Here is a 13,545-nt window from a genome sequence, read left to right as displayed (position 1 = left end):
CTTGCAAGCACAAGTTGAGATCTTCCTTGGAGGTTTCTACCAAAGTGTGGATCTAGACTAGCTAGGGCTTGGATTGGATCTTGAGGGATCTTGTAGAATTTTCCTTATAATTGCTATTGGATTTTGCATCAGGAAGGCCTTACAACCCAACACATTACTTGTAATGGTTATTTTATAAATAAAGAGTTGTGATTTGGTATCAGATCTTGTGTTATTGCTTCTTGTTGTTGTGCCTCCATTGCATGGTTGTATAGCTAGGGGCTAGGACATCTTCTTTGGGTATTCTCTTACCTTGCACTATGTTAGGTGGTATTAGAGAAAAGGTTGTTCCTGAGCATGTAGACAAATCACCGAAGTTGAGGTAGTTTGCACCAGGACTTGGTTTGACAAAGTTTGTTCTTGTGGCTAATTGATCTTTGGTTGGTGGATTTGTTACTTAGGGTTTGATAAATTTTGTAACGATGACTCCAAAAAGATTGGACCCTAGGGAAATTTCTAATCTTACTAATGTTGTAGAATAATGGATTTTAGAGAAGGTTAAAATAGATATCAGATTTGAGTTTGAGGATGTTAGAGCAGAGATAGCATTAATGAAGATTGACATGATTGCAAAAATTGTGAGTGCTTTAGGTGGTGTACCTAAGCATTTGGGTACTGAAGATAGTTATGAGGAAGTTGCTAAAGACGTTGAAGTTGCTAGATCTAGTGGTGAGGATAGATCTGATCATGTGGACAGACCTATCGGAATTAGGGCTGGTTAGTTTGCTCAACCTAAATCTCAGTTGAAGCTAAAGCATAAGATGGAGGTTTCTAATTTTTTAGGCACTTTGAATCCTAAAGACCTAGTTGATTGGATTGGTGAATTGGAAGACTACTTTGAGCTAGAGGACATTGAGGATCCACTCAAAGTAAGGATGGCACAGACTAAACTGAAGGGACATGCTGCTCTTTGGTGGAAAGAACTACAAAGAGATAGAGAAGAGGAAGGTAAAATGAAGATCACTAGATGGAAATTGATGATGACTAAGTTGAAGGCTAAGTTTATTCCTATTGATTATGAACTTGAGTTGTTTAAAAGGTTGCAGAATTTGAAGAAGAAGGATATGACTGTGAACAATTATAGAGAGGAGTTCTACAAGTTGACTATTCATTCTAGGCATAGAGAATATTCAAAGGAGAAGGCAGCATGGTATATTAATGGTTTGAGATTCAATATTTAGGATGAGGTTGGTATGCTAAATATTTCTTCAGTTGAGGATGCTTATCAGTATGTTTTGAGAGTAGAGGAGAAGCTAAAGAGGAAGAATCAAGGTAGTTCTCGAGAGAAGGAGAAGCAAGATAATTCAGCACAAGTTAAACTAAAAGTATAAGGTGAACCAAAACTTGTTGAACAAAAAAGAAGGACAAGTGGAGGTGGGTTTAGAGGTAATTGTTTCAAGTGTGGTCAAGAAGGACATAGATCTTTTGAATGTCTAATTGGGAGGAAAACTATTGTTGTGAATGAGGTTGAAGTCCAGGATAGTCAGCTTGAGCAAGGAGAAAGTTTTCTAGCTTGGCAAGTACTGGTTGGTGAGAGGACATTGGGTTCTTGTTAGAGAACTAGTTTGTTCAAAACTTGGTGTAAGTCTGGTGGTAAAGTCTACAAAGTGATTGTGGATGGTGGTAGTACTAATAACCTTGTTTCTAAAGAGATGGTTCAGAAACTTGGTTTGAAGAGAATGAGACATCCTTATCCTTATAGGATTGGCTGGTTGCAAGGTGAGCATGCTTTGGAGGTGAGGGAGTAATTCCTTGTCAATTTCTAAATTGGGCAGTATAAGGATCAAGTGTTGTGCGATATTGTGGATAAGAACAATTGCCATGTAGACCTTGGCAGTATGATTGCAGGGTTATGCATGATTATGTTAAGAATGTGTTTAGTATTGAGAAAGGTTGTTAGAAGTTTTCCTTGATTTCTTTGTAAAATGAAGAGCTTGGTAGGAGGAACCTGAGTATTTGTAGCGAAGTTGAGTTAGCAGATTCTAAGAGGGTTGGATATCAAGATGGAGAGAAGACCTATGGAACACTTGTGATGGATGTGAAGAAGAAGAAAATCAAGGGAAGGAGTGTGCAAGCTGAAGACTCAGAGGATATTTATGTAAAGAATTAGATTGGGAATTATGTGTTGAATCCCAAAGGATGTTCTTCCAGTTACTAGAACATCTTTTTGAACTTGGTGTGTCTGATGTAGGAGCATCTTGGGTTTGCTTGCAATCATGCATGTTTGGAGGGATTTTGGTTAATGGTTATGGAGCTTGATGAATACTAGTGCTTGGCATACACTAGGAGCTAGACATGGTCTATGGACCTCAGCATGGTCTGGGATCTTGGCATGGTCTTTGGAGCTTGGCATGGTCTTTGGTTCCTTGGCATGATTCTTAGTTTCTTGGCATGGTTTGGGAATTTGGTGTCTGTTTCAAGCCATATAACTCAATTTCCAGAATTAGTTAGAGGATGAAAATTTTAGGGATTGAAGAGGGCCTAGATTTCTACCGATTTTTCAAAGAATGAGTTCTAATTAATTTAGAGCTAGGGGATATCATGTTTTTTCTAAGATATCAATTTTGGGAATTTAATTGTTATTGTTGGCCAACTTGTGGCATTTAATTTATGTCTTTGAGTTTAATTTATGTTCTAGGAAAACTTGTGGTTTAGATTGGTATAAGTACAGGTTGTGGGGAAGTATTTAGTCATTATTCATCCGTCATGGAGAAGACGAGTAGCTTGGAAGAGTAAATTTTGAGAAGGGCTAGTAGTTATGGCTTGGAAAACAAGGAGATTGCTTGGTGGGCTTGCGAGCACAAGTTGAGATCTTCCTTGGAGGTTTCTACCAGAGTGTGGATCTAGAATAGCTAGGGTTTGGATTGGATCTTGAGGGATCTTTCAGAACTATTATTGTAATTACTATTGGATTTGGTCGTAATCGGGAAGGCCTTATAGCCTGGCACACTGCATGTAATAGTTATTTTTTAAATAAAGAGTTGTGATTTGGTATCAGATCTTGTGTTATTGCTTCTTGTTGTTTTGTTTCTGTTGCATGGTTGTATAGTTGGGGGCTAGGACGTCTCCTTTGGGGATTCTACTACCTTGCACTATGTTAGATATGTATGTGGAATGTCCTATTATATGTATGCCAAAGTGGAATCTAGTTGAAAAAACATTCTTTAGATTGTAGACATCCTAGTTACTGGTTGCCATTTTCAGAAACACAGTTGTTTTCCAAAAATGAGACTTCTTGTGGAAAAGGGATCATCAAATGAAAATACAAGCCCTATTGTCAACCCAAACTTGACTATGGAGGAGGATTATGAAAATAGTGAACTTAATACTAGGCTTATTGTAGCTTTGCAAATTCTCTCTACTAATCCTTGGGATGCCATCAAAGAGATAAAAAATAGCAAAAAAATGTAGACCTTTGAGAAATGCTAGTTGAAATGGTTCTTGACCTTGCTAATTTTGAGGAAAAAATTTAAAATATGGTGAGAAAAAAAATTGGAACTTCAACCCTTTTGGAATGTTTTGAAGGATAAGAGAAGTGTTACATGAAGAATTGTCAATTTGGTTAGATTTTATTTTGTAAAACATCTTATCAAAAAGTGTAGGAATTTGAAATGTAAAGAAGATAAAAAGAATATAATACAAAGTACACCCCTTTTATTTGATAATTGATACTTTAGTGGCATAGTGTTTTCTTCTTGGCTCTAGTTAGTTTAGAGTAATCAGATTATGTATTTAATTATTACTTTCCAAATTTGTGTGAATCGTAATTTCATTTTCTAGTAAGTACTTATTGGCTAGTAGTAGTATATAGGACATACTACACATGTCTCATGTGAGAAAAAATTGATGTCTAAAGTGATGGACTTTTGGGAAATGTTTCAAATAATATGTCATGTCTCCAACATGATCACTTGTGTAACAATGACATCCATCTACAAACTATCATTTGATGATAATATATCTACTATTGAAGATTTATTTCAGGCCAAACATCTTGAATGAAGCCTCAACCTTGTTCAAGTCTCTCAAATGGTGGCATGTTTTCTTCCATCCTATACCACTTGTAGTGGACATTAAATAGATGTCTTGTCACTATTAATGGCATTCCCTATTCTATTGGTTCTACATGCATTACAACCTTTTTGGAAAACACTTTCATTTGTGTTGAAGATTTGCAAAGATTTAATCATTTAAAATAATTAAACTCAAAGTCAGATGGAAAAATGTGTAAGGAGCATCACTCATCCACTCAACTTATTTATAGAAAATTGAGCTTCTTCTTTTGTCATTTCTCATCTCATTTTTTGTATTCAATAGTCTAATATACTTGTAGTGCTCATTAAAATCTAGTTTGGTTTACTTGGTGTGGTAGACTGGTAGTGATTTCTCTATAGTCACTAGTCTGTAGTCATTGTTTTAGAGTTAATTATTTTATAAAGTGTGAATCAAGATGGACACTCCAATTTTCCTGACATGAATATTGGAAGAGGAATAAAAGGCATTTTTAGATGATGTCTCTAATGAAATTCTCTTGTTAATTTGCAATGAGGTTGTTCTTGATGTGCATTTTGTTATTCATGCTATAAAAATAGTTCTAAGGCATGAGTTTTTGGAGAATGAGAATAGGTACCATGTAAATACAGACAATATATTGCATTTTCTAGTGTCTCTAGTCAACCTTAGAAAAGAAAGTGTTGACTAATGGAGGTATAAATAGGATAGCAAGATACTAAAAGGGGGGGAGGGGTGAATCAAACTCTTAAGTACTTTTAGCTTTCACCAATTCATTCGCACATTCATCAATTATCCTATGCATGTAAACCTTATAATGATAATGTTATTGTATCATGTAAATTTGATATATCACATGCATGAAAATAAACACACAACACAATCTTGTTACCCAGAAGCCCTCCAAGGTGAAGGTAAAATTGGGGTAGAGATGACACCCACAAATCTTCACTGCTATAGTAATAAAGTTAGCCTATTATGGTTACAATGTTTTATCATAAAATATGATCTACCCTATGAGGTGTCTTCCTTGTTAAAAGATGAAGAGATTGCTAGGTCTCACCTTGTTAGAAGATTTAACACTTACAACAAAGTAAGGACTCTATTAGGAGATTTACAAAGATCTGTTAAGACCACTCTTTTAAGATATTTACCCTAATTCAAGTCGGTTAGAACTAATTTAGTACCTGAATCTCAGTATGCTCTATAAGATGATTTCAAGTCTTCTCCTTGCTAAGTGATCCTCTCCTTTGATATGATAATACTTTTCTTCTCTTTTCACTTCATTAATATTATTAGGTCACTTTCTCTATTAAGAAATAACAAAACGCTTTCACTAACTTCTGAACTTATCTCGATCCTTCACTTCACTAATTGCAAATTACTCCTTGTTCACATGAATACACTTATCTTATCCAATCTCTCTCTTTGTATCTCCCTTATCTGATTTAGGTTAAGATATTCTCTATTTAAAGAGTTCCACAAAAAGTTTTATAGATCCTTCCATAATAGCCTCTCCATATGAATCATTGATCCAAAAACATAGGGATATGTAATCCACATCATTCATACGTAAAACTCTATGTAACAACCTCTACAAATATTAAATATTCTTTCTATATCAGCTAAAAAATTGTAATGTCAAAATTTTTTCCATTCCAAAATTATATGTAAACTCTGCATTGCTTGTTCATTACTATTTTCTGACACTTGACATTATTATTTCTTAGTCTTAGTTATGCTTGGAATAAACCATGTCACTCAACACTTGTATACTTGAAACTTATTAGTTGCTATTGAGCTCAGCTCATATATTAAACACTTGGTGACCATACACTTGGTCAACTCCTCTAGAGCTCAGTATATACTTTCTTATGTATATAAATTGACCTATGTAGAGTAGCTGAGGCACAGTGATGACCATCTGACTTTGCCTTGTAAATGTCTAAGTGTTTTACACTAATAGAAAATAATAGTTAGAGATATCAACAATGTCCCCCTTTGACATTAGTGGAAAAAATGCTTTTTCATATTTACATCATTACAAATACAATCTGATATAAGCTCTCCCCCTAATTCTTATGGTTGATGCCAAAAATGAATAATGAATAAACAATGTAAAATGAATATGTCACATCTATTTCCAAAATCCAATTCCCCCTTTCAAATCTATTTCCCCCTTGTTTTTGAACACTTATATCATTATTATTGGGGTGAAATGGGTGGAAGCAATCCATATTTTTCAATTAATGTCTTTTGAACTTGGGTGATCATGGGAAATGCATGATCCCATGTGGTTCTTGCTACTCCCAAAGTGTGATTCTGCAACTATAGTCTTGCAGCTAAATCAATTAAGTTGTCAACCACTGAAATATTGTGATCTTTTATAATAAAATCCAAGGCTAATTGCATCTACCTTTGTATGACCTCCAAATGAGGTATCATCATTACTTGAATAGAGATCAATTTGTATCTCATATAATTTCAAGATGACTAAAGCTTGGCCAATGTGCCTTGAGCATTCAATAGATTATTGTATTGATCTATGCTAGATCTTGTAGACTGTAAAACAATATTGTTGGATCTCTTCATCTCATCTTGAATTTGGTTTATTTGTACATGAAGATCATGTAGAAATCTTGGCATGTATAAAATAATGTTGTACAAATGTTGTACCTTTTGAATTAGTTCTATCATAACCTACATTTTATCTTAAAATCCCTTTCTACTTAGCAATGGTTATGGAAACTTTGTCCACAACCTTGTTCTTGAATCTTCTTGCAGACCAATCCATCAATTTTTCATTTGACTCCATGTTTCAAGCATTGACTTGATAAATAATGTTTACAAGTTGGGTGATGATTGGAAATTTTTCATCAAAATTTTGAATATCAAAAGCATCAACAAAAATATGCTTTACATCATAGAGTACCTTTTTTTTCTCTCTATCTCCTTAGTTCTTATTGTCATTTCTTCTTTGCCAAAACCTCTTGTAGAAAAATGGTTTTCTCCAAGGTTAGGTTTTCCAAGTCTAATTGTGACATCTCAGTTATTTCATCTAGACTAACTTTAATATCTAGTGAAGTATCCCTTATTGTTCTCCTTTTCCTTAATGAAGGAGTGTTGCTGCTCAATATTTATTTGAGAGTTGGTGAAGGAGTTTCACTACACATTTGTGCTTGTGCATCAGTTGTCTAGACAAAAATGGTCATGCTTGGTTTAACTTTACTTAACTCTTTATTTTACTCAATATGAGATGTTGAAATATTCTTACTATCTAAACTTGTCTCTTTTGCCTTGATTGTTACCTCTGTATTTGTGAGCCTCGACTGCTCAGCCTTTGGAGTGTTAGGGGTGTTAGCATTTACTAGTGGCATGCTTCCTTATGGACTCGACACGCCTAAAATTTCTCCACTACTATAATCATCTTTGATATTTATAGTTGTTGTCTCTGCTACCTTGGTTGATAAACTAAAAATTATTTTCCAAAGCAATTCATCTTGTTGTGCTACAACTTTCATTTTATTCTATAAGATCAAAAATATTCTTTACCTAGGAGCAAATATGCTCCTATAATTTCCCAAAAATGTTTCTTGTTGATCCTGGGATAGATTAGGCATAACTCTAACTAATGTGTCAGTCCTTATATTTTTCTCTTCTAGGTTTTCCTACTACTATCTTCCTTCTTATCTTTTAAATAAATTCTTAGGTATTTTCTTCTCAATTTCACTAGGGGATAGCTTACTATTAGCAATTATATCAACCATAGCCTCCTCCATTTTTGTTTGGTCAACATTATCCAATGTATCATAGTTTACAAATCTAAAATTAGATAATCTTGAAGATCCTTGTAGATTTGAACATACCTCTTCAATAGATTTAGATATCCCTTTAGGTGGTCCTCTAACCAATCTCCTTCTCTTTATTCTAGGGGAACTGGGCTCTATAGTCTCTACTACTCTTTGTTTTGTAGATTCCTCAGCACTAGCAACTGTATATGTGGAATGTGACCTTAGATTCTCACACACACTTTTACATGGTCATTATATGTGGATTCATCCTATAATAAGCATGGAGTCATTTATCTAAGAGGGCCAACAATGCAACTTGTTGCATTCTAACTAGAAGGATTATGCCTTTTCTCTCAAAATGAGAAGCAGGCAACTAGACCTTTCTAGAATGATGGATTTTTATGCAAGTATATGCTTATGCAATTAATCTAGATGATATGCAATTTATTCTAATAAGAAGTAAAGGAAGTTAAACTAAATGGATGCATATTTAATCTAAAATGATATCAAATGATAAGCCATGTATGAAATCTAGAACGTAAGTGAGTAATCACTTTAACAACAATTCGGTACAATTTAAATTCCAACCTCTGTAATGAGGGATTAGAAGTATCTTAAATAGAATTCCAAAAATCCATCAAAAGTCAAGATAAGTTGGGATGAACAATCGAGATTAGAAATGAGATTTAGTTAGAATGGAAAGTTTCCTTAAGAAAAGGATGTTAACTGATTTCTTTTGAGTGGAATAAAGAATTAACAAATTCCTTTCCTTTTCTGATTATAGTCAACTAAGAGTTTCCATTTCTGAACTGAAGAGCGAATATTGGAGAAGATATTTGATTTAAGGAAATTAAATATGACCTCATAATTGAGTATTCTAAATTGAACAATTAAATTCAATAATTAGAATAAGAATATTTAATTAAATCAAATATATTTAATTCTTCATGTATATTAGCTAAAAGGGGTGAATTAAATTAAATTAAAATAAAATACTAGGACTTATAATTCAATTAATTCAATTAAAAGGTTAATTTAGCCAATTCAATGAATATTCAAGAATTAATTAAAGTAAGTGATTAATACATATTAATGATTTTTTGCATTTGACACTTAGGTCGAGTAGATATTATTAGAATTAGAATTGTCTAGTGATATAGGACTTTAGGGTTGATCAAATAGACCATAATTGGTTAACATGGCAAATGAGCCAACTTTGGGGTATTACATTTGCCCCTCTTTGAATGAATGTGTGAGCAACATGTTTGATCCAAAGAAATAAGAAGTATGATGCATAGATCAAGAAATGATATTGATTCTAAAACTAATGATCTAAAGAACTATTGATAAGCTTTTAAAGGTTATCTCCAAAATGGAGCTTAACCTAAGGGAATCTAGATAGAATACCTAGATACCAAATTGATAAGCTTTTAAAGATTATCTCCAAAAGAGAGCTTAATCTGAAGGATTCTAGATAGAACACTTAGATACCTAAGTTGATAAGCTTTTAAAGATTATCTCTAGAATAGAGCTTAACCTTAAGGGATCTAGATAGAACACCTAGATACCTAGGATGAACAAGCTTTTAAATATTGTCTTCAGAATAAAGGTTAATCTTAAGGGATCCATGTAGAACATCTAGATACCTAAGATGAATAAGCTTTTAAAGATTATCTCTAGAATAGAGCTTAATCTTAAGGGATCCAAATAGAATGCCTAGATACCTAAATTGATAATCTTTTAAAGATTATCTCCAAAATGAAGCATAATCTTAAGGGATCCAGATAGAATACCTAGATACCTACATTGATAAGCTTTTAAAGATTATCTCCAAAATGGAGCTTAACCTTAAGGGATCCAGATAGAACACCTACATACCTAGCCATAAAAGATAACAAGATCTAATCATGACTCATAGAATTATCCCCAAAATGAGGCTTGATCCTCAGGAGTCAGGTTTAGACTATCTTGATACCTGTCCACTCAACTCTGACCAAAAATGTTATAAGGTTGATCAGTTGATCAAAAGATGAGATAGATTACAGATGCTAGATAGGGTGAAAGAAGATACCCTGAGTGATGACACGTCCCTAGTAATGAGGACATAAGATGGGAACAAGATGCCCTGAGCGATGAAGATTCAGATCATTTTGAAATTTAGATTCAATGATGTAATCATCCTGCCCCCTTAGGAGAGAAATAGAAAGATGACACACCAAAAATATGATGTAAAGTAGTATATTAAGAGAGATAGAAGAAATTCAAGATTCATCAAAATATAGAAGAGAGCAAAACAATCAAAAGAAAAATTAGAGTCAATTTAGCATGATTTTAAGGTCCAAAAGACCAAGTTTGACCAAAAGTTGACTAGATTTGACCAAGTTGACTTGAGTTGACTTTTTTGAGAATAAAGTTTGAAATTTTGAAGAATTTTGAGTTGAAAAGATTTTGAGAATCACAAAGTATCAGAAAAGTTTGGACTACACAAGTGTTTGATCATGTTGGTCCCAAAATTTTAAATTGCATTTTTAAGCTACTTAAGTGTTTCAAATTTCAAATTTGATCACGAAAGTGGATTTACAGTAGTCAAATTAGCTAGGGGGTGATTTTTGCAGAAATTGGAGCAATTTTTTAAAATTAGGTCAAAACCTATGTAAGGGCTCAAAGGGTCATTTTCAAATCATTTGTGTATTTTGTCTTTAGTGAAGAAGAGAGCTCTGAGGTGAAAATAATAGTTCCCATGTGTACACATCATTTTGAGCACTTCTGATGACGTAGCTAGCTAGCAGACTATGGACTTCTAATGAGTAGTTGATAATCTCTCTTCGTAGTGATTTTTTCACACTTTTCTAGGCAATTTATAGCACATTTTGTGCATTTTTCAATGTGGGTTTGTCGGTCCTCATGTGAGTGTTTCATTCCTCATGTTGACTCAATCTTTCTTCACACAAAGATACACTGGACCGGTGTTTCTTCACATGTGCTAGTGAGGGTTCCCGCCCATAAGATACCCACCTCTCATACAAGATGCGCAGGATAGTGGTCATTGTTTGCCTAGTATTTTTTCATCTTTCATGCAAGAACATGCTTTCTCATGCAAAGATGTGAAATCTTGCAAAAGGAAACACTTTTTTGCATGAAAAAATGGTGTCACCTTTAGAATTTTAAGTTTAATCTTTGTCATTTCGTTGGATTTTTTGAGCAAGAACTAACCATTTGCCTATTGTCATTGGTTGTGTGTGTAGGTTATCTGACATTGCATTTAGGTCCCACTATTTACCCTATGAAGCTCTATTATAGAGTCTAGATGATGCCAATATGGCACATATTGATAGATTAGGGTTTTCATATCTATGTCAAATCCTAGCAGTACTGGTGAATCATGACTTGTTGACTACATTGGTGGAGCATTTCCATCGGAGATGAATACCTTCCACTTACCACAGAGAGAGATGACCATCACCTCTAAGGATATTTACAAGATTCTATACATACCATTCCATGGGCCATGAGTGGTTTATGACACAATGTTGAGAGTAGGTACAGAGGCACTATGAGCCATCTTCTCATGAGACTTGGCTATCGGGCAAGCGATCACATTGGACAAGCTTGTCCACACATATGGCCCAACACATAGATCAGCTTTAGTCTTGGCCATCTTTATTAGCTATTTATTAGTACTAGATAGAGGACAACATGGGTTAGAGTGTGGTTGGGGTGTGATGCTATAGAGGATGCTAGAGGCTCCAGTGAGATTTGGGTGGGGATAGTGCATGCTCACCCATATGTTCCATGAGATGCATGAGATCATCTACCATGAGTAGAAGAGTATGGTTGTTGGAGTTTATGTTTTGTAGATCTGGGCATGGGAGCACTTGCCAATGAAAAGGCCCATTTTTTAGAATGTATGGGAGCCCATGGAGCCATATATATGTAGGTATAGGGGTCAACTTACCTAGACAAGTTTGGGGAAGACTGAGCACTGGAGGGCACATCTCAATGACCTAGTATCCATCATATGGAAACCCTTAAGAGAGATTGATGACTAGGATGATGCTCCTTGGGAGCTAAGCCAAATATTTGCATGGTGGAAACTATTAGGCCAAGCTACTCATATTATTGAGAGATTTCCCATTGCTTGCATATGGAAATAATGCGAGTGGCCACAGAACATCAGTTAGGAGTATTGCTCATAAGCCTACTTAGCCAAAGATCTAGAGTAGGGGTGATCAATGAGGTTAGAACCAAGGAGGTCAATGATCGATGTATGCAACCTAGTTGCAACATAGTGGGACTATCTGCTAGCTATAGAAGATGTCGAGATGACACTTACCTACCTAGCATATTTTGTTAGCCATCCCTTCCCATGGTTCATAGACCCATTAGGGATAGTAGCTCTCAAGCCATAAATACCTCAATAGGTATCATTACAAGGATTGGAACAATAGCCAACATAGCAACCACCACAAGGACTAGCAGAGTAGGTGAGACATCGAGTGAGGTAGGTGTAGATTCCCCCTAATAGATGGGGTTAGATCTAGGTGCTGGTGGTAGTGGGATAAAGTAGGGTTGGCAACAAAGATTTGTGCATGGAGGAGTAGGAGCCGACTAAACAACAGGCTAAGTAGTTAGATCAGGAGATGTAGGACTAGCTTGTTGTTGGGCCCTAGGATGCGCTGAGGGCTAGAGAGTAGATTATGTAGGCTTCCTAATAGCTAGGAGAGCTACAGATACAGGTGGTCATACAAGAAACAAGGATAGTTGAGTAGGATCATGACATCCTTAGACTATAGGAGTAGGTATAGGTAGTTGAGTAAAAAGAAGAGTAGTTGCAGGATAAGGTCCAGTTGTAGGCAACCCAAGTAGCCTATTATTTTGTAGCTTACTCCACAGTGGTGCATGATGAGGCTCAGGATTCAGGAGATGCATGACCACTAGATATGCCACCACCTCCTCCTCCTCCTCTAGGAGGTGAGGTGCTGGTGAGAACTAGACATGATTTTTGTCTTTGAGGTTTTGATCTGGCTATGTATCAATTGGTATGCCAGCACCATTTTGTATAATTTTTTATCAATAGTGCTTGAGTAGTGCTCATTTTTGTACTAACATATTCTTTGATATATATATATATATATATATATATATGTATGTATGTATGTATGTATGTATGTATGTATGTATGTATATGAGATTTTGAGTTGAGTATGCTATGTACATGTCATTATCATTCTCTATCTTTTAATTTGATGTACATGAGATTTTTATGGTGTGATTATGAGATGCAAAACTTGATGTGATCTATGGATGCATGTTTGATTTGATTTGTACATGTATTGTAGATGAAATGAATTATGGATTTATGGATGAAATAAAAATGTGAATGGATTGAAATATCATGTAGTGTTTCATGCTTTTTCTTGATAGTGAAAGGTATCCCATTATGGAGAACGAGAGGATGAACCAAAGAACTAAACACTTGTGCAACCATGAAGAATCATGATACTTTGAAGAGACCAATGATCTCGCATCATGAAAGATGGAAGGAAATTTTTAATTGAATCATGTGCTTAGCCAAGTGAAGTATGCAATGCCAACCTATGCTAGATGCAACCATAAACTAAATGCAACCCTAGGTCTAGTTACCAAGTTTTGATAATTATCATCACTGAGCATATAGAAAAACTTTATATGTCATACAATTTCT

This window comes from Cupressus sempervirens, chromosome 10 (genome assembly GCF_028749045.1).
Source record: "Cupressus sempervirens isolate cs-2001-9-10 chromosome 10, ASM2874904v1, whole genome shotgun sequence".
In the NCBI taxonomy this organism is placed as follows: Eukaryota; Viridiplantae; Streptophyta; class Pinopsida; order Cupressales; family Cupressaceae; genus Cupressus; species Cupressus sempervirens.
Note: the sequence above shows the minus strand (reverse complement) of the source record.